The 20,888-nt window shown below is 49.6% G+C and overlaps 1 long non-coding RNA gene and 1 pseudogene across 1 annotated transcript; one reads left to right on the top strand and one right to left on the bottom strand.

Annotated features, from left to right (window-relative positions):
* LOC112530760 overlaps positions 1–20,888 on the top strand; it is an 851,315-nt pseudogene that overhangs the window by 407,479 nt on the left and 422,948 nt on the right.
* LOC121108402 lies at positions 4,096–6,143 on the bottom strand. Its single transcript, XR_005842896.1, has 3 exons — positions 5,777–6,143; positions 4,900–5,023; positions 4,096–4,125 (listed from the first exon to the last, which is right to left on the bottom strand). It is a non-coding gene; the product is annotated as an uncharacterized LOC121108402 (long non-coding RNA).

Below are 20,888 nucleotides of genomic sequence, written 5' to 3' on the forward strand. Positions count from 1 at the left end.
TTGTCAGGAAATGAGTTCATAAACATCAATGTTTGGTAACTATTCCTACAATGAAACAGTAGAAGGCACATTTGTTCCATTTGCTCATGGATGTCTACAATATATTTCACCCACGCTTCTGGGGAAAAGGTACAGAAAAATAGAACAAAGGCTAAAAAAAGAGGTTAGGTTGCAGGTAGACTTGGTGGTCTTTAAGGTCTTTCCCAGCCTGAGCAGTTCTATGATTCTATGACTAAAAATAACAATTTTAAAAAGTAAAAAAATAAATTCCCAGAGACAGCTTACCTTTTCGGATACAGAGGGATAAAGACATCCTCCTCTACAGACTGCTTCATCCTCAGGACAACCGTGTTAATCAAATCCTGTCAAAAAAAGAAAAAAGGAAAAATATTAACACATCCTCACAAGAAAAGGATCTCACCTTCCACTTACAACAATTTTAGGCAGTTATTTTGTTCATGTGGAAAAGCAAAATGCTAATTCAGCTGAATGCAGGTGCCACTGTATATAATAGACACTAAGATCACGACTGCATTAAAGACCTGTGAGCAAGTCTCAGCTTTAACCATCTTTCTTTCTTTTTTTTTTTTTTTTGATAAAATCCTCTTGGATAACGAGATTAATGTATTTTCCAGCTATGAAGTTCTATCAAAAAAAACACAACAAAACACCACAGCTACTATACAAACAGAATCCTTATCTAAAGCTTCTTCCTGAAGTCAAGTGTGGCGACTGCATAAACGTTTGTTATTATTTCTTTTCATACTAAGGGCCTAAACATCAACTTAGTTTCACCTACTTTATGCTGGATAAACTCCCAGATTTGCATGAGAATAAAACCAGAACTGGGCTAAGTGTATGTTACAGTGAATATTTACAGTGAATGCATACACTGCATCAAGAACTTCCTTCCCCATTACCACAACAGCCTTTACCTGTTTTGCCTGGCTGCATTCCCTTCTGGACAGGACTTGTTTTTCAAACACGTTATCGCAAAGCTGTGTAAGGTTCTCAGTCTGTGAAGTCGATAAAGGATCCCACACATTCTTGGCAAATGCTGAAAAATAGGAATTATTTCATTCATGATATCCAAGTGGCTATCTGCTCTAGTTTCAAGGAAGCAAACATTCAAAAAGCTAAACCTTTCATTTGCAGTAACCTTAACAAGTAATTGTAACTATCAACATAATTTTACATTACCACTTATTTAAGGTTTGCATTACCTAGCTGCAGTGAATGTCCTCAAGACAACCTTAATATACCTGTAATTTTTGGCAGGATAGTTTTTTCAATCACTCTAGGCAAAACTTCTTCATCAGGATCATCATCTCTTTTTGATTCAGACGGCTTTTTGGCATCGCTGAATCCTTCTACAGCTCTGAACCAGGGCATCTCTTTCAGGTCTGTAGAATTCTGCTGAAAGATCATTCCCGTTAGTTGTTCAGCTGTCAGGATTGAGAGAAAAAGCTCCATGCAGAAATATATCTAATGATACCAAAAGATTCTCATTTAACAGTTTTACATGGATTCTAATCACGGAATGGACCAAAGCAGCAAGCTAAAACTGAATGTAAAGCTAGATTTCAGAGGGTAGGGTTGTCAAAATGTCAGCAAACAGCTCCACATTAATAAAGATGCAAGTGATTCATATGCAAGCAACCTGACAAGAGGAAAAGATGTCCTCCTTCTAGTTAACAACACTTATCTCAAGCTCTGGAATGCCTCTATAACCCACGGCAAAGCTCCTGTACAGAAGTCTTCCCTGCAAGCAGCATGCCCCCGTCCTGTCATACTTTGAGATGCCAGAAATAGCCACAGGTCTTGCCAGTTAACAAAGGTGAGTACATCAGAGTAGACAAGTTTGCAAAGACAGTACAGACCAGAAACGTCAGCGGAGCACCGCCTACCCAGAAGCCCAGAGGATATCAGAACACACGAACACACACACACAATTTTTCACAAAAATAAAGTCTGGTGATGCACCTACCTCAAGGGGACTCCAATTTATTAATTTGAACTCTGACTAATGGATTTAAAAGCTTAGGCAGGCAAAAACCGATGTAAGCATCGCAGTAAGAGGTCGGGAAACTTCTCTTTCCGCTCCTGGAATTTCAACAGGATTTTTCTGATGTCACAAACATCTGCATGGACATCTTCAAAGATTTTCTTACTCTCCTCTAAAACGTTATCTATGGATAATATTCAATAGGAATGAGAAGAAACAATCACAGAATTTATTGAGGCATAAGCTGAACAGTTCATGCATCTACAGAACAGAAGAAATATCTTTATGATAACAGCATTTGTGCTTCATCTTTCACACCTCTTACACTGAAATGGGTTTTAAAACCAGCACTCTGGCAAAGCCTTTTTCAGGAAAAAAAAGAGATACAGAAGACCACAAAAAGACTTCTGCGGTTTTGAACAACTGCACAGATTTAAATACCCATTACATTTCATATTTTGTATGTCTCTTAAAAGCTCAGACAGGAAAATCCTCCTTCTGTTATTCAGCAAATACGCATCGTGCCTCTCCCAGCTCCTCGTGACCTGCTCACTAAGGCAGTTCAAATCTCAATTTGAAATACATTCCAACTTTGGACAAAAAACTGATTAAACTAAAGAAGCCTACAGTCTTACCTATTCTTCCTAAGGCATTGGTCAGAATTGTTTAAATGCATCTAATTCTATGCTGTAGAAAATAAACGATATACCATTCAAAAGGAGTATTTCTTCACTCTCCCTTGAAAATCCTTCTCAATACGGGAGGAATTTTGCTCTCATATCCTGACCAACCTTTGCTCTTCTGGAATTCAGTCACCTCTGTCAGAGCCAGTTCTTCATCACTCGGCATGCCTTCGTGGTGACCAGCTGTTTGTGAACGCTCTCTCAGCTGCCGCCTGCAAGTCCTGCATTCTGTAATGAACTCAGGTGAGTTATTCACCATGTACATACGTAAAAGAAAGCTCAGTGATATACTAAGAACACCCGGTGAGAGCAATAGCCTAAGGAAACACAGTGAGGAAGCAGAAGTAAGTATGCAACCCTAGAGACACAGACTGTAACAGTAAGGTACTTTGTGAGCTGCCAAAGGACATTAAAAGCATCTCTAACGACCTTCACTTCACCACATTCATACTAGGAACTCCCCCCACCTGAAACACCAAACATCTAACATGGTACTCCATACTATCCCTGCCAGAGGTAGTCTGTAAGAAACTACTGCGCTCTCAACAGTCCGTCATCTCAGTTCCTATGTAGCTTATGCAACAACTTGCATGGAAACTGTGACTGCATCCAAGTCTCACTGGGGCTAAAAAACGTTAGTCCTGGCACCACATACCATAAGAGCATGCAAAAATCAACAAGAAAATTATATTTATACCTATCATTTGCATAGCATACCTCTTGTATGTAATTATTGACATTACTTAACGTTAAAGGTTAACAGTTTGCTTCAAGCAAAGATTTATTACATCGTTTTTCAACCAATAAAACTCTTAAGTCCTTACCTGTGCCTAAACAGTGATGAGTCAAGGCACCAATGCAACTGGAACGGTTTCAGAGCTCCCAGTAACTTAAGGTCAGCAGCAGACCCTGACGTTCAAAATGTAGCACCTGGCCTACGCTGATAACAGAGGGTAGGTTAGATGTTCTGATGCACCCACTGCCACCCCACCAGCAACAATACCACCTGCCTATTTTTGTCATCTGTGCAATAATCACAACAATGTATTCCTATATATAATCACAATATCATTTATTCCAACAGCAGGGAAAAATCTACTTTCAGTTTCGTGAACAGCCTCACTTCAACTTATGTTAAATTAATAGTACCTATTAACATTCAGATTCCAATCAGCAGGAAGAAAACCCCCCATTAACAAACAGATGGTTTCCATGTACCTTGAGCTTTGGAAAGGAAAGGCATTTTTGCACGTGTGTGTATCATCTCGCTTAGTAACTGCAAGGATTTACCTTCATCCCTGTGTAAGTAACAGGAAGCAGATACACACTTACTACAGTTAGATGTAATTATACGTACCTTCGATGCTCACACATTTTCAGAAGCTTCATCTTTTCATCACTCTCCAAGTCCATCATTACTTGGTTTGCCATTCCCAGCTACCAGAAGACAGGAACAAGACAAAGAGGTGAATGCAGAACACTGATTCTGCTTCTGCTCTTCATTTGGAAACTAACCAAAGTAAATAAAACCTCCTGATGAAAAATTCACAGTGTCCAGTAGTAAAGCACAGTCAATATTATCAGTGAACTGTAGGACAGCTGTGGCTGCTCCCTCGTGCAGGGGGATTGCCAGGTCACAGCCTGAACCGGGAGGTGAGCACCTGAGTGAGCACAGGGAGGGTCCCCAGATCCTCCTCTCTCCCTTCTTGGTGACGCTTCCAGCTGTGCTTCCCAGAGTGCACACACACTCAGAGTCTGCATGCTTTGCACCCACCCCACCTGCACACCAGTTAGAACCAGAAAGGGCTACATCCCCGAGCTCACTCTTCTCAAGCTGCTGCCAGTTATCAGTCAATCCTTCCTTTGTCCTCCTGTTCTACAGTGCCTGCGTCCCAAACAACCTAATATCTACTGGAAAACTGACTCAGTTTCTCTTTTCAAGTACTGATAGACAGCCACTGAGATCAGTAATTCAAAACTGACCGAGCATTTGGTCATGCTATATTCACTATTCTACCACGGAGAAGTGATACTACGCGTCCTACTTCGGTAAGGATTTCAACTAGGACATCTAGTACAGTATGCCCACTGACAAGCAGGGAGGGAGAAAACATTACACATGAAAATAAAATATAATCCAAGAATTAACTGTGTGTTTCTACTTAAAGAATGAGATTTCAGTAAGAAAGTAACTGGTAACTTCATACTAACTTGTCAGGTGCTGCATATAAGTAGATTCCGTTTCCAGCTCATCTTGCCTTCGCTTCAGTACCGACACGGCTCGCTGCTGGAGAAGTGCACGTACAGCAGATTCGAGCTCAGTTATGTATTTCAGCTGAAATATGGTAAACAGCAATCAGGTTTGAATAAAACAAATGAAAGAACAGTTTTCACAGGCTTTCAAGCATGAGGGTGAGATGAGAACAAGAGCATTACAGTCTGAAAAGCAAGAGCCTGCTCACTGCAGGTTTTTCCAGGCTGTTTAAGACTGAAAGCCACAAACTGAATGCCAATTGCCTATTACAGGACTACCTAAGACCCTACCAAAAAGTGTTCAGCGGGACACTATTGGTACAATTAGTTTGCTTCAATCTGCCTTTGAACACCTCGCCATCACAGGAAACATCTCAACGAAACCTCGTACAGTTATGTACAGTTACATAAAAAACACCTCAGGCTGCAGCACAACTGACAGTAGTTGGATTTGACAGTGCATTCTCTGGAGGGTACCCTCATCGAGGCCAAACTTTGTGCAGCATCTTCCAACCTTCCATCTTTTATTTTTATTTTCTATTTTTAATAGTTAAGGTTTGCAGTTAAGGAAAGCAACACAGCAGATAACATAGACAAATCCTCACACAACCCAGCTAAATACCAACTCAAACCTAATGTAAGATCCTTATTACTAGTCACACGTTGCAAAGCAAATACATTTTGAGATCCCAAAACTGCACGCAAGTCCCACCTCTCATACAGCTTTAGGACACCCTGGTTACTACACCTGAAGAAAACTTCTTCCAATAACATTCTGTTTTTCTCCATCACAACCCAGGTGAGCCCACAGCTCAAGCCAGCGTACATATCCTACCTTAATCATTTTAGGTTACTGTGAGGGGTGGTCTGTTCCTCCTTTGTTTCCTGTGACACTCAAGTTTCTGATAGAATTGACTCATAACTGGTCATCTCTCATCATCATTTCCAAATAAGAAATCTCATTTTTGCCTTGAGAGAATGCAGGTTCATCATCTTAAAGAAATGGGTGGCAGCGAAGGGAAGGAAAACACGCGTACTTTTTCATTGAAACAGTTTACTAAGTTCTCTATGTATGTTTTCATGCCCCTGTAGAATCTGTAATTCATAGCAGCATCTGAAGGCTTCTCTCATTCCTGGGCAGTTATCTTTGAACTGTCAATGCTCTCCACGTGTTTTTCATACTCCCTCTGGTGGGCACGGGGCACATCCTGCAATGATGCCATCCTAAAAAAGAACACACTCAGACAATTAAAACCACGACAAGTCAACAGTTAACACATTCCTGAACATCTTCCGCTTAAAACAAAGCACAAAATCCTTGCTAATAGCAGCACCTGCATCGGAGCAAAGAAGAACTGCAAGACTTACCCATACCAACATTTACAGAAGCACTGTGTGTGGACAAGATTCATGCTTTGGAAAACATCAAATGTCACTGACGTAGTGGTAGTTCTGAAGGTACCACCACTGACATTTTACCCATATTCCTCTACACAGCACGCTCCTAAAGAGCATAATATGGCAAGTGTAGCGACGTTACACTGAACAGATTCTACCCAAGTCGATGTGGGTAGGAATACAGCATACATCAGTGCGTCCCACTTAATTTATACCAACTTAACATCACCAAGCTATTACTACCAGACGTGTTCTCCCTCCCCTTCTTGTTACTTTCCAAATAGGTCTCCCACTCTCGATAGTCTTTCACATTTGATTGTACTTGAACTCCCCACATCATTTCATCCATTTCTTTCAGGTGATCAAGGCCAAAAAAAAAAAAAAAAAAGCATACAATTCCACAGAAATATTTAGTCCACTTCAGTGGAAATTCTTTGAACACAAGCAGGCCAGCAGCAGTCTGTACAAAAGAGTATACATACACAGAGGTTCACACAAGTGAACGGCAGATGTTTGTGTTTCAGCTGCACGATGTCTGAACTTATCAGTACAGCTGCTTCTGGCTGCCGTGAGCACTGAGAGGTGATGGGGATGGCTATCTCGGTAGCTGCAGATGCCTGACCCCACCTGTCCTTCACATCTAGTGAAAACAGATGAGGGGCAGCCTGGTTTAGAAGGAGGAGATCGCTGAGCCGGCGGTCCGAGAACCGGCAGCTCGCCCGCACGCGTAGCGCTTAGGAGCAACAGTTGCTGGTTTGGAGTCGTCGGGCGCATGCTCGCTGTGACCTGGAGGACTAATCACAATAGAGAGCGGCGGATGAGCTGCACAGAGCGGTTACGAAGCCACTTCCGCATTCCTACGCGCACGCGTTGTGCCGCCTGCAGGACTGAGCAGCGGACAGCGGCAGTTCCGCGCATTGGCCACGAGGTGGCGGCAGAGACCGCGGAAAGAACCTTCGACGGGATCGATGCGGCCCGCGGCGCAATCGCTGGCGGTCAGTGCTCTGTCGCGATGACGGGGGAAGAACACGGAATGAGAAGTGGGGGGCGGTGGGGGTGAAGACGAAGAAAACAGAGGGAAACTCCTCCAAACTCAGGAAAGCCGTGCTAAGAGCTTTACAAAAAGAAAATAATAATAATAATAATAAAAAGTTTTAAAAAATTACTTTTTGCCAGCATCTGTTGCACTGTTTTTAAATATTCACAGTACCAAAATGTAACTGCCCAGTACATTTAACGACAACAAAATTAAAGCACGTTGGCAGAAAGCAGAGCGCCATATTGGTGTTCACTCAGCCTCTGTCTTCTTCGTGCTTTCATGTATTTCACAGCTACCTAATGTAAATCACAGCTACCTCTGGAAGACAGCCCGAGAGCTGTGCAGGTCCATCAGGCTCAGCTGCAGCTTTCATCTGCCCTTCTCTGGCCCTCCTGCAGCTGGAGAGAGAGCACAGGAGGGCACGTGGGATGCAGACCCTCCCCAGTCAGCCGCAGCAGTCGCTCCTGCCAGCACTCCCTTTCCCCCACGTCTTTCCCATTGGACAGTCTGGAGCCCTGTGTGGCAGAGGAGGAGAGAGCTGCAGGCAGAAGGAAAACGGGCTGCTGGGATTCCTCCATCCCACTGCCAGGTGTCTTCTCTGGCATTTTGGGGGTGGGAAGGGAGTTGTGGGAGCACCCGTGGGGCTCCGGGCAGGAGGGAAGGAAGCAAAGATGCAGCTGCAGGCAGCGGGCTCTGGGCTGGAGCAGTGCAGCCAGGCACAAACAGTGACAACGTACACACACAGATAAACACCCAGCACAGAATCTGGCACTCTACGGTCCTCCCAGAGCTTGTTACTGCTTTTTAGGCTGCTCTACAGGTATTCTGTCCTATCCCCTTCATTCCCGTGTCTTGCCCCCTTCCTTCACCCCGTGCCTTCCCCATTCCTTTTCCAGGCTTTCCCTTTCCTTTCCCCGCTTCCTTCCCCACGCCTTCCCCCTGCAACAGCCCCATGTTCTGCTGCTGTTCTCAGCTGACAATCCTTACACCACACTTTTCAAACACATCGGATCAGACTGCATACTGGCACTGATTTTAAAACAACACACAACAACAAATACATACAGTATTATGCTGTGGATAACAAACTCCTACCTGCTTGAAGACCAATAGCAGCTCCTCATCCTGCAGTAACTCCTGCACACGGCCAGGTCTCCCGTGCAGGGATTTGGCATCCGCAGTGGCTTCGCAACATTGGATTTGAGTCTTTGACTTCCACCTCAATCTGCTCGACAGCAAACTGCCAGAAAGGAGGAAGAAGGAACGTGCCAGCAGTGGATGCGATCGGCAGAGCCAGCAGGGCATCCCCTGCTTCAAAGGGCACTCTGCCTTTCATCCCCACCGTGGGGCAGCCACTCTCCTGCTTTGCCTCTCCCCAGGGTCCTGCAGGGTTTGTTCCATTGCATGCTGTACCCGCATGGCCAGCACGTGCTACGGAGCCCAAGTGGAACACCTGTTGCAGAACAAGTCTTCGCAAGGAACAAGACCTACAACCCAGATGAGCTCCCTCTACGAAACAAAACACTTGTGGCTACAGCCACAACTACAAGCTGTCTCAAAACTGTCAGGATACTTTGTTCCATCCCAGGATCCTTCTTCACTTGCAGGCCTTTAGGTCACCATCGCAGTCAAGATTAAAATTTAGGCTACATCCCAGCCACTCAGGCCTCCCGCTGCCATTCGCTTCTATGCTCGAGGGCCCCAGAAAAAGGCCCTGGGCCTTCACAAGTGAAGCAATGCAACCTGACAGGACGGCTCTCATGTGGAGCAGCAGTGCTTCAGGATTTGATATTCACAAAGGAACGGCAACACCTGAGCAACACAGAGGAAGGTAGCAGGAATAAAAGGGCAAAGCAAGGCAAAACCTCGGGGAAAGAAAGGGAAAGGTGAGAGGAAAATGACACACAGCCTTGGCAAGGTGCCCTAAAGAGCCATAACAAAGTCTGGCAGCACTGCACGCTGTGCAATGGGAAAGATTTGTATATGTACATGGTCCTTACCTGTTCAGGACACCAGTCACCTAAGTTGGGTTCTGGGGAATTATGGGACATGCAGCTTTCCAATCCTCAGCAGCATATGGACAAGCAAGGAGAAGGAAATAAAGGATGGCAGAGCACCATCAACACAGACAGTAGCATGTCCATGCAGACTCGCAAACCCACAGCTTCCTGGGTTGTTTCTGCTTTTGTAGCATTTGCGTGCTGCAGATGAGGAAAACGCTCTGCTGTTTGAGTCTTCTTCTGCAAGAGCCACCCAGAGGTAAATGGCAGCTAACCTGCAGACCGAGCAGTACTGCCTGGCGTTGGTCAGGGGGAGCTCCTCCTGCCGCTGCTGGATGCTGATGCTGACAGGGCTGCAGATGCTCTGCAGGGCCAGCTCGTAGCTGGGAGCCAGGAATGGACACGGCGGGAGAGAGGAGAGAGCTGGCGGGGACCAGCCGAGGCATCCAAGGAGCATCCAAAAGCCCTCACTCAAAAGCATCACAAAGCCACAGCCAGCAAGCTGGGCATGATCATGAGCAGCATCCCGGATGCTGGAGATTCTTTGCTACCATACACTACGGGAGCACAGCTCTCGCTGCAGGCATCCCACAGCCAGACAAAATGGGAACAAACCCGCAGCTCTGCTGCACGCACAGCCCACAGCCATAGCCTTGCAACATGAGCTGCCTTGCTGTTGCTTGCATCCATCCCAATCCCTGGGAATGAAGACTCAGAAGGCAGTCAAGGCGTTGATCCAGCACCAGCGTGCTTTTATTCATTCACAGCCAGGAGGGCCTTTTTGGTGAGAGGTCCGGTGTACACAATGGGACTCATCCTTTCTGGTGAAGGAGAGAGGGGCTCAGAGCTCGTGCTGCTGCCCGGTGCCTGGGACTGGAGCTCTGATTCTACGTCCCCCTCCACCAGGCTCGGCTCCTCCTGGCTGACGCTGACCTGCTCCTGCATGGAGCTGCTGCTGTCGGGGCACTCGGGCTGTGCTTGGGCTGGGCTGCACTGCAATGGTGCCCCGTCACAGTCCAGCTCGGTGACTGTTGTTTCTGGCAGGCTCAGGTCAGCGTCTTCTGCACAGCCGGGAGAGATGAGGGCTTCCACTTGGATGCAACACCTTCATTCCATCACTGGTGTTATATGGCAGGCTGTCATCCGAGCTGCAGCGATTCGTGCTTCCTAGCAGCTCTGCACTGATGGAAGCACACAGTGAACCATCGCTATACGCTCTGGCTCTTCTGCGTGGACGAGGGCTCGGTTCACCTAGGAAGGAGTAGATACACAGGCAAACAGTTAGTGGCAAACTTGCACAAGCTGAATGATGAGAGTGGTTCTTGAGATTTGCTTCTGCAGTGGCAGCAGGACAAAGCCAATAGGACAATAGCAACAGGAGGAGCACTGTCTCGAAAGGAACTGTTGCGCTTTTGTTGTGATGTCTTTCTCTTTTGTGTGGACTCCAAAGCCCTCGCAGAAAGCCTTCACCCTGTTGCAGTGTTACACAGTTTAAACGTGTGCCTGCTCATACAGAGGCAACACGGAGTCGCAAGGGTACTCTTCCTTCCATCCTAAGTGTCAGAAGGAATCATTCTGAGACATACTGCAGTGGTGCCCATCTCCTGTCTCTTTCCAAAACTACTCGGGGAAAGGCACGAGAGGGGTGTGCTCCGGCAGGTCCACATCTTGACTTCACCAAAGACACCAGATTTGGGAAAGAAAGACAGGGCTGAACCGAAGATGGTAGGCACGGGCTTGAACGCTAGCAGGAGGAACAAGCCTAACTGCAAGCATGAATTCCGATGGCACTGGACAAGCAGCGTTTTGACAGCTGGATGTGCACCCTTACCTGCCAGGACCACCACCTCTGTTTCCGAGGGCTCCCTGGCATCGCGCTGCAGTTGGCGTTTGGCCACAGAGGATGGTTTTCTGGGCCTGAAACAGGAACACCAACTGCATGCTGGGGATTCCTTCACCCTGCTGGGTGGACTTGGTCTGGAGGGAGAAAAGAGGGAGCGGTGTGAGTCGTGCATGGTGCAGGGTGAGGGAAGAGCTGCCCTGAGCTCTTGCCAACACTTGCTTGTTCCTAGCACTGCCTGGTTCCTGCTGAAACACAACTTTAGAAGCTCGCTCTGATTCACACGGTTGAGGATAGTTCCATTCCTAGAGCTCAGCCCTGGAGTCTTGCTGGCTACATTCCCCTCAGCCATGTCAACCCAGATGCAGAGCATGCCTGTTAGTTGAACCTCAGAGTCCAAAGGGAGGGGACATTCAGTACACCACCACACGCCCCATTAGCGTCACGTAGCTTCTGCAAGTTTGGGCACTAGCAATAGTGGAGAAAAACCCACAAAAGCCCACCCAACCAAGTCTGATAGGAAGCTGCTGGAAAAGAAAGTCCTCTTTACCTTTCAGACGGAAAGTCAATGATTGTGTGGAATTTCCCCCGCGCAGCTGCGGGGCCTTCTTCCACTTCCATGTCCCTGCTCTCTGTCACAGCGGGAGAGCTGCTGTGGCCTCCCCTCTGTGCCTGTGCCTCCTCCACGGTGAGCAGCTTGGTGGCAGGAGAAGACACCTGCACAGACTTGGGCCCTGATGGAGAACTGTGCCCTGGAAGGGAAGACCACAGCTAAGAGGGAGGATCAGAAAGCAGCAGCACAGCCATCACAGTTCTGGGGGAGGTGCCGCACATCTCTCAGCCTTGCTTATCCGAACCACTGGAAAAAGAGGAGGTCAAAACCCTTTCATCAAGCTTCACCTGCACGCAAAACATCACCATGACAGGGACGGTTTTCTCATGCTCAACTTTGGGCTTGGACATTCTCTGCATCCAGCCACAGGTTGCCATATTCTCATCTAAGCCCACAAGCCTGCTGGCCCCTCGATAGCAAAAGCGTAGCTCAACAATCCTGGAGAAGGCCTGCATTTGATCAAGGTGTCTCATCAAGACAAAGCTCATGCAGGAAGACGCTCACCTGCTCCATCTCCGATGCCTGATGTGGAGCTGGAGCAGAAGAGGACATCGGTGTGGTTGATGAGGAATTCTACCACGTCCGACTGCCTCTGCAGTTCCACGCAGGCAGCTCTTCCGCTGGCGCAGGCAGCCTCGTTCTGCTGGGATCTGTAGAAAAGGCAGATTGGAGAAGTCATTGACCCGAGATCGTTTCCCCACGTTTGGGCATTTGGGCAGCTAAAGGCTGTCCAGTTGGGCTCTGGAGACTTCCGCAGTGGGCAAGCACTGATGCCACTGAAGACATTCTCCCGGCTGATCAAGGACACACCAGCCCCATCTTGACAAAACCAAGAGAGCACAAATTGTCCTCCTCTCCAAAGTGTGCCCGTGGGGAGAACAGATCTAAGCCTTGTGCTGAGACGGAAAAAGAAGTTTACCTGAAGAGGTTGGGAGCCCACACAATCGCTAAGTTCTTAGCGTGCATGTTTGTGACGGAGCAGCTCCCAGCGAGACAAGCCAAGTGTCTGATCAGGTACTCCAGCGTCCTGGAAAGCAAGAGCCAAACCTTCAGCACCACTGAGCATGCCGTGCTCACATTCACCAAACAAACCTCACTTCATGCCACTGCTTGTTCTTGCTACTAGCAAGTAGATCAAGCTTTCCCAGGTGCCACTGCTGCAGCACCAAGCCCCAGCACAGCTACAGCCGCAACCATCAGCTGCACCAGCCGTGCCCCCGTGCCCAGGAGCTGACCCAATCCATTCACCCCACGCAGCCATCCACCACTTCAACACACACACAGGCATCACGTTGCCAGCATAAGACAAAGCCTGCCATCGCGTCATCGCCCTCTGAAATGCAGCAGGGCTGAGCTCCCCAGACCGAGGGCAGCAGTTTTCTGACCTGTAGTGAGGCGCGGGCAGCTGCTGGATGACCTCCTGCATGCTGAGCAACCGCTCCTCATCAGTACCGGCACAAACAGCATCCTGGAAGAAAGCAGAAAAAGATTGAGACACACATCAGTAGAGATACCTGCCGCAGGGTCGGCAATACGGGGACGGAGCGCTGTTGCTCAGCACCGAGGCAAATTTTATGCCTTCCAACAGGCAGAAAAGCTGGGGAACACAGCGGCACGCAGCTGGTGCCATCAAGGCCAAGAAGTCCAAGCACTGGGCCGCTTGACAGCCTGATCGGTTCTGCACCTCAGCTCCTCGCAATGGGCATTCATCTTCCAGTAACCTGTGCTATTAATGCCATTCCCGTTCCAGAAATAGTTGGGGAATAGCAAAAGAACAGGAATTCTCGCAAGCATTGTGAATACGGAAATGACCACCTCCAGGGAGCACCAAAAGTGGTATCAGTATGCTGCAGGATGTAGCAGACATGCAAGGCTACCCCACGGGGCTAACAGAAAATCAAGAAAGAAAGACCAAAAGGTGCGCAGGCGTGTGTGTATGGGACAGGACCACGCCAAGAGGCCCAGGGAAGAGGGACATGAAGGCCATTGCCTTGTGCTTACCGAGAACTTGCCATGCAGCTGCTCGCTCAGCAGAGGGCTCGGGAGCTCCCTGAAGTACATCTTGCACAGGGAGCTCACGCTGTGAATGTCCCGGACGGTGAGCTCCGGAATCTGCTCCGACTCAAAGTCATGGCTGGAGAGAAGGACACAAAAACAGAGGGCTTGGAGAAAGAGGAAAACAACTCCAAAGCAAGACAACATACAGTCCAGAAGCACTCTTACCGCAGCTTCTGGATCTTGGACGCCACGCCGGACAGGCGGTAGATCCCCTGCACCACGCCGTGCTGCTCGATGAACTCAGCGCAGCTCTGCACGACCTGGGGGACTACAGAACGAGGGCCAGCGCTTAGCTGAGCTCCCTGATTCAAGTCCTGCTTCAGCCGCTGCCCCTGTCACATCCCATCCACTAAGCCCAGCCAGGGCTACTGCTTGCCTCCTCCTCACAGGAGAAAGAAGGCTGTCGCAGACGGCGCAGACAGGCAGGAGCCGGGGACAAAACGGAACACAGGACGTGTTCTTGGCTTTCAAGAAATGCCAGGACCTGCCAAGCAGCCTGCAGAAAGTAATTCTGGGGAAGCCAGAGACACTGCCACAAGTCCCATCACAGCTCCCACCGCAATGGAGGCGTGAGACCTCATGTCCAGAAGAGCTAGGAAACTGACGCACTACACTCTCTTGGGCCAAAAGGCTTCCTCGGTTTTCAGGCTAGCGTGGGATTGGTTTACACCTTTGGCTTTAAGCAAATACAAGTGTGCCGGCCTCCTATGAGCATTAGCCTCAGCTTCCCTTGCAGCCATCAACTCCCACCTCACGCTTCTCCACCGCTATCAACCTGCCCCTTGCTAGACACGATCTCCCTTTCTTTCATCTTTACATGCCCAACAGAGGGAGGAAGCTCTCAGGAACGGGCTGTTCCTTACCATCACGGCCAGAGTGGAGAAGATGCTCTCCCAGGTCACAGCCAAACACCCCTTCCTTCTCCTTCTCCTTCTCCAGATCCCGCTGCTTCGGTTCCTGTGGGCGGGCCTTCACGAAGGAACGAAGGAATCTGAGGAGCTTGCCACGCTTCTTTGGCACTGCACAACAAAAGGAAGAAACCAGTTCATTTCAGGTTGGGCTCAGTGGGACCAGGCCGAGCATCACACATTCAACAGAGCACGTAAAAGCGGGAAGAACATTGCCAACAAGTACCTACAACAACAGATTGTCCCCGTCCCTGGAGGAGTCCAAGGCCAGGTTGGATGGGGCCCTGGGCAGCCTGGTCTAGTCTGGCATTCGAAGTGGAGGTTGGCAGCCCTGCCTGAGGCACGGGGGTTGGAGCTTGATGATCCTTGAGGTCCCTTCCATCCCAAGCCATTCTACAAGGATCCTATCGTTTGCCCAAGCCCTCATTCTCACTGCCTACAAAACAGCAGCCCTACGCCCCGTGGGATGCAGGAAGGATCATCAACACAGAGGAGAACGTGGGATGGATCAAGGAGGTATTCAACACAGAACACACCCAGAAAAAGACTCCATTTGACTTCCCCGCGCCATCACATGTAACATCCGTACCTGGCTGTGGTGCTGAACTGTTGAGGGCCTCAGGAATTTTTCCGCTGATGAGCTCCACGCACTCACCAGGGAAGAACCCAACCTGGAACAAGAACAAAAAGACGGATGGAATACTGAATGCAGCATTTCTCAGGCCTCAACTGTTCAACCAAGAAAGAATGGCCTGCAAATAAATAACCCTCATTCAACATTTGCAGCCAGAAGACCTACAAAAGCAATACTGGGTTCCGCAGAAGATGGCTCTGTGCTCCGTGCTTGTACTAAGGACAGAGATGGTCAACTCCTGACTGCGTATTGAGCACAAGAGGTTCTTGCTTCTAAGTCAAATGAGGAGACAGTTTCCCACCCAAGCCCAGAGCCAAAGGGAAAGTCCTCTGACAGCGACACAGGGAAACTGTTGACGTCCAGAAGCCACCCTGTGCGGGCAGAGCAGCTCGAAGCTGACGTTCCTCACTTGACTGCAGTTGCGCCCAGGAGTCTGAAACTTGTGCCTACCTGAAAGCCACGCTTGCCTCTCCACCAGGGGCTCAGCTCCTTTGCTGGCATAGCAGTAATGCACACCAGGTCTCCCACCTGCAAGACATTGCAACATCAATCCCAGCGTCAGCACAGCTGGGAGGAAAGCACAGCTGAGATGACGCCATTCTTCTGCACTGCCAAAGAGCGCACAGCTTCAGAGAAATTGCACCGGGGCAGCTCTTCAGGCATTTCCCGTCGGAAGGCTGGGCTTGGAGGTACAAGAGCCACTGCCTTACACACCAGACAGAATACAGTGCAAGCATGCCAAATCAAAACGTCTTTTAGACATGGCTGAACTCCTCCCTGCATCCAACCCAGTGCAAGTCCTATCTGGACCTGCATCTTCTGGGCTTCACCTCACAAGGCATTCTGAAGGTGTCTGAGAATATTCCTGATGCATTCACACGTTATACTCTCCTGTCCGTGACAACAAGGAACGCCTTCTTTATCTGCTTACCTCCAAGGAGAGCTCATCCACTGCCTGGGCAACGTAGCTCTTGATCACGTGGGCAGCAGCAATAGCTGGAATATTCAAAGATGACTCCTCACGGACCAGCAGGGGCTTCCCCTGGTTCTCAGGCTGAAACAGAGAGCACAGGCCATGGTGAAGAGCTGAGGACAAACAAAGAGGATCTCAGGGTGACATGGCACTAGCAAGGCAATGAAGCTTTTAAGCTGACATCTTTAGTGACGCCAAGAGAGCCGGAAGGATGCTCTCTCTCTTGAAAAGCAGGAGAGCACACCTGTGGCTCATTCTGCTGGCTCAAGGCAGGGAACAGAGACCAAGCAGAGCTTCACACTGTACCTCCGTCAACGCCCGGTCAGGCCCACGGCTGATCTCGCTGCTCGCGATGCCCATCACAGCAGGCGCGACAAGCTGCAACAGAAAAGAAACACATTTCCTGTGCTCACACAGCACTGGATTGAGAGTCTTCTTCAGAACTACTCTCAGTTGCCCACTGGCGGAGGCAGGTGTTCTAGAAACAACCACTGTGCAGTCTATTCAAACGGGACAGCCGTTGCAATACGCAGCACTGGACCAAGTCGCTGTCCCTCTGCTAGCAGATGGGGACTCTGGCACAAAGCAGCAGATGAATTTGCCCGCAGCACGCTGAGAGCGCAGTAGCAGGCCAGGGAGAAGTGTCACTGCTGGGGCTGGAGCTGCTCCCCAGCCCCCGGCTCCCAGCAGCAGCCTCACCACCAGCGCCTGCTGCAGCCTTGCCCACGCATTTCCTCTGCCTGCATGCCCGCTGTGCTCCCTACAGCTGTCGGGCACACTCACACAGCCAAAGCATGCACGCTTGTGCCCCTGGCTCATGTTGTACAGCTCTGCACAGAGTGGGGCTAGGGCTCTTTGCCTAAGGGATTGCCTTCCTTCACACTAGCTGCTCCCAGCACTACAGGCAGCATCCTGCTGAGGGTTGAGCTGGAGAGGAAGTGGAAAAAACCCACACGTGATCAGAGCTGCATTTCAGCTGGACGAGGCTGTGTTACTACACACGGTGTGACTAAACACGGGCTGCTGAACCATGTGACAATACAAAACATGGCACGTACCTGGCAAGAGATCAGAACAAGGGAGAAGAAGATCCTCGAACCCGCAGCCGTTCCTTGTCACTTTGCTCTGATCTTCCACGAGCAAAAGCTGCACCAAGGGAGCAGGCGGAGGGTGGGCAGGGGAGGGAGAAAGAGCAGGTCAGTGAGCTTGCACAATTGAGCAAAGGAAGAACCAGGGAAGAACCCTGGCCCAAATGCCACCTTGATGGATGGCTTTGGAATGGATGGCCCGGGGGAAAATGGCCTCTGACGGTCAAGACTAAACAATATGATCCTAGGAGCTCTGCCAGCCAGCAGTCCACAAGGCCTTGCGGCCCACCCGTCTATCCCGCACCGTCTCAGCTTACCTACAAGGCGCTGCGCAAGACGGGATGAAGACAAACACACTCAGTAGATGCACAAGTGCAACAAGACACGTACTCACGCCGAGCTCAAGCGCTCCAATGAAGGGAAGCAGCACGCGCTGCTCCTCCCCTCATTCTAGCCACTTATGACATCACTAAGGGCCACCCGGCTGCTCCACCATGGACGGACAAGGTGGGGAGGCAAGACCACATCACAAGACCACAGGATTCCAGAAGGGCACCCCAGCGTTCGAGAAATCAGTGTGTGGTTGGAATTCCATCCCAGCCAAATCCTGGAGAAGCTGGCATGGGCTTGTCGGGACCAAAGTGCAGGATCCGGCGCTTGGTCCTGTTGAGCCTCTTGCTGGGCCTATGGCAAATCAACACTAGGGTCCTTCTTTGCATCCACGGGCGGCTTAGAGCAGCCATCTCTTGCACCTGGATGGAAATAAAGGAAGAGAAACACAGCACTACTACCAGACTGCTTTGCCAATTTCTTTCCCGAGCGCATTTTTGCCTTTTGGCTTCCATGACGACCTCATTTCCTCCTCCTTTTCTTGGGGGGAAGCTGCCCCCAGTGCCTGAGCTTCACAAGACAGCATGAAACATGACACTAAGACAAACGCTTGCCCTGGGTGCAGGGTGGCTGTGCTTTGCCAGGCATATACAGGAGGGTAGGGCTAGGAAACGCCACGTGGCGGCCCCAGGCCAAGTCTGCATTCAGTCACTGTGGCGACAGCTGCTGCCTCACCGCACCGCCAGAACGTATCCGAGGGTACAGATGGACGCAGGCACTCCTGCTTCTTCTGCAAAGCCCTCCTCTGCACAGCCTGTTAGCTGCTGCTCACTGCTACGCCAACCAGGCTCCCCTTCACAGACAGACAGACAGACAGACAGACAGATAGATAGATCGATATTCATTACTTCTGTCCTTTTCTCTACCTTCGAAAAGAGATTTCTCTCAACACTTGAGTTCTACCTTCCCTTTGCTCCCCCACAGTTCTCTCCCCCATCTCACTGGAAAGTGGGATGGGAGGGAAACATGAAGTGCGCTGGGGTCAGGGGGAAATTAAAATGATCTAAAGGTACACAAGCCCACTCTTTCTTTTTTCAGAAGACAACCTATGCTGTCAATGAAACATGGCCCTCCCTAGGAACATTTGCAAGGATGCTTTCAGTGACTGAGGGCATCGCACACCACGAACATCACCCTGCTGACACAAGGGCACTGCAAACACAGCAGCAACTCCTGGCACCGATACCTCCGGGTACAACAAGCACGGGGCATTGGGTTGCTTTGGATGCAGTTTGAGCGCTGAGGTCTTCATGGAAAGCGCCTTGCAGAGCGCATCATGTCCTGCACCAGGCAGCGCATCTCTCATCTCTCCAAACTTTGGAGCTTTGAAGCTGCACATTGTTTCTTGGCACTTTGTCCCCCACAACTCCAGAGCACTTCCAGCTCTTCCCTGGCAATTCACGGCTTGCACAGTGCCAAACGCAACCAAGAAAAAAAGGCAAGAAAGAAGCAAAGGCCATGGCTATGCACACAAGCAGCCAGGAAGGGTTCAGCTCCACAATGAAACCTGCACAAGTCAACTCAACAGATTCCAAGGAATTCATTGACATCTGACACAATTTGCAACGCCAGAAGCACTGCCACGCAAACAGCACCGTATTGGGAAAGCAGCACGTCCAAATCAGCCCCCTTGCCCTGCTCTACCCGCTCAGCCCAACACAGAAATCAAACACACAAACTCTCTTGCTTTGCCTCACGGCAGCCATCAAGCCCATGCTTTAGTGACACAGAGAACTCCATCTGCAGCTACTCCGTGTCTCGCTAACCACAAGCTTGGCTGGGAGACGTCACTCAGCCTGACACCACAAGCAGAAAAGAAGCGCACATAAGCAGATGCTCTCATCCACACGTGCAAATCTGGGGGCGAGGAATAAAAGGCTCGCTGGGCCATGGGCAAAGCAGGGAGCAGATGATAGGCAGGAAACAGGAAGGAGTTCAAGACCAGCTCTCCTACACCAAAGACATGGAGAGCTGAGTCAGCACCACGGGAGGACTTACGACACAGCTTGAGAGCTTACAGAGACCTGAGATTTCCAAAGGAGGCCGCCAGGGTAACTCTCACCAGTCTTTTGCAGGGCTCTCACGGATGCTTGCGATGCTGACTTCCACTGCCTATGGCATTGGTAGAAAGCCCAGGTGACAAATGCTCACTCTGTCTGGGTAACGCTTCCATGCTTCCATGGTTATCACTGAAACAAAAGGAAAAAAATGAAAAAGCATGCAACCCTATGAAATTTGCCTCTCTACTGCTGCTGTCAGCGTGACGTTCAAGTCTGTCTTCCACACAGCTCCATCTGAGTGCCAAAAAGAAACACGTACAGAGATGCTTAGAAGATTCCTTGTGCAGATACAAATGCAGGGTGCATGCGTATTCTCTACAGCAAGAAACATTAATTTCTCAAGCAGTAGTATGAAAGGTCAATGGAAAAGGAAATAGATGATGAACCCCTTTCATAGAAGAAGTCCTTGCTAAGCCTCTCCCCATCAAAAAGGAAGCCTCCGGGCATTGTTAGCAGCAGTTCCCAGAACATCTTGCACCACAAAATGCAGCACGCTCCTTTTTTTCCACAGGCCCCTCATTTCTCTCATCGGCATCAGATTCACTCCACTTCAAATACACGGATCAGAACAGCCCTTCAGTTTGGCTGAGGAAGGAACCCACTGCTGGGACGTCCCCCACTCCCGTTCCCCACTATGTCCAGCACTGGGGGAAAGTGGGGAAAGGAAGAGCAACTGCCATCACCTACCCAGACATCCGCAGGGCCTTCCATACAGTCTCACATCACAGGGAGAAGCGGGAGAGCTCTCGTGGCACAAAGAGTGCACTTTGGCCACAAGAACCCCAGGCACCGCTACAGGCTTGGGGCAGAGTGGCTGGAAGACTGTGGAGAGGAAATGGACCTGGGGGCGTTGATTGACGCTAGACTGAACACTGCCAGCACTGTGCCCAGGTGGCCAAAAAGGCCAATGGCATCCGGGCTTGTATCAGAAATAGTGTGGCCAGCA

This window comes from Gallus gallus, chromosome Z, assembly GCF_016699485.2.
Source record: "Gallus gallus isolate bGalGal1 chromosome Z, bGalGal1.mat.broiler.GRCg7b, whole genome shotgun sequence".
Classification (NCBI taxonomy): domain Eukaryota; kingdom Metazoa; phylum Chordata; class Aves; order Galliformes; family Phasianidae; genus Gallus; species Gallus gallus.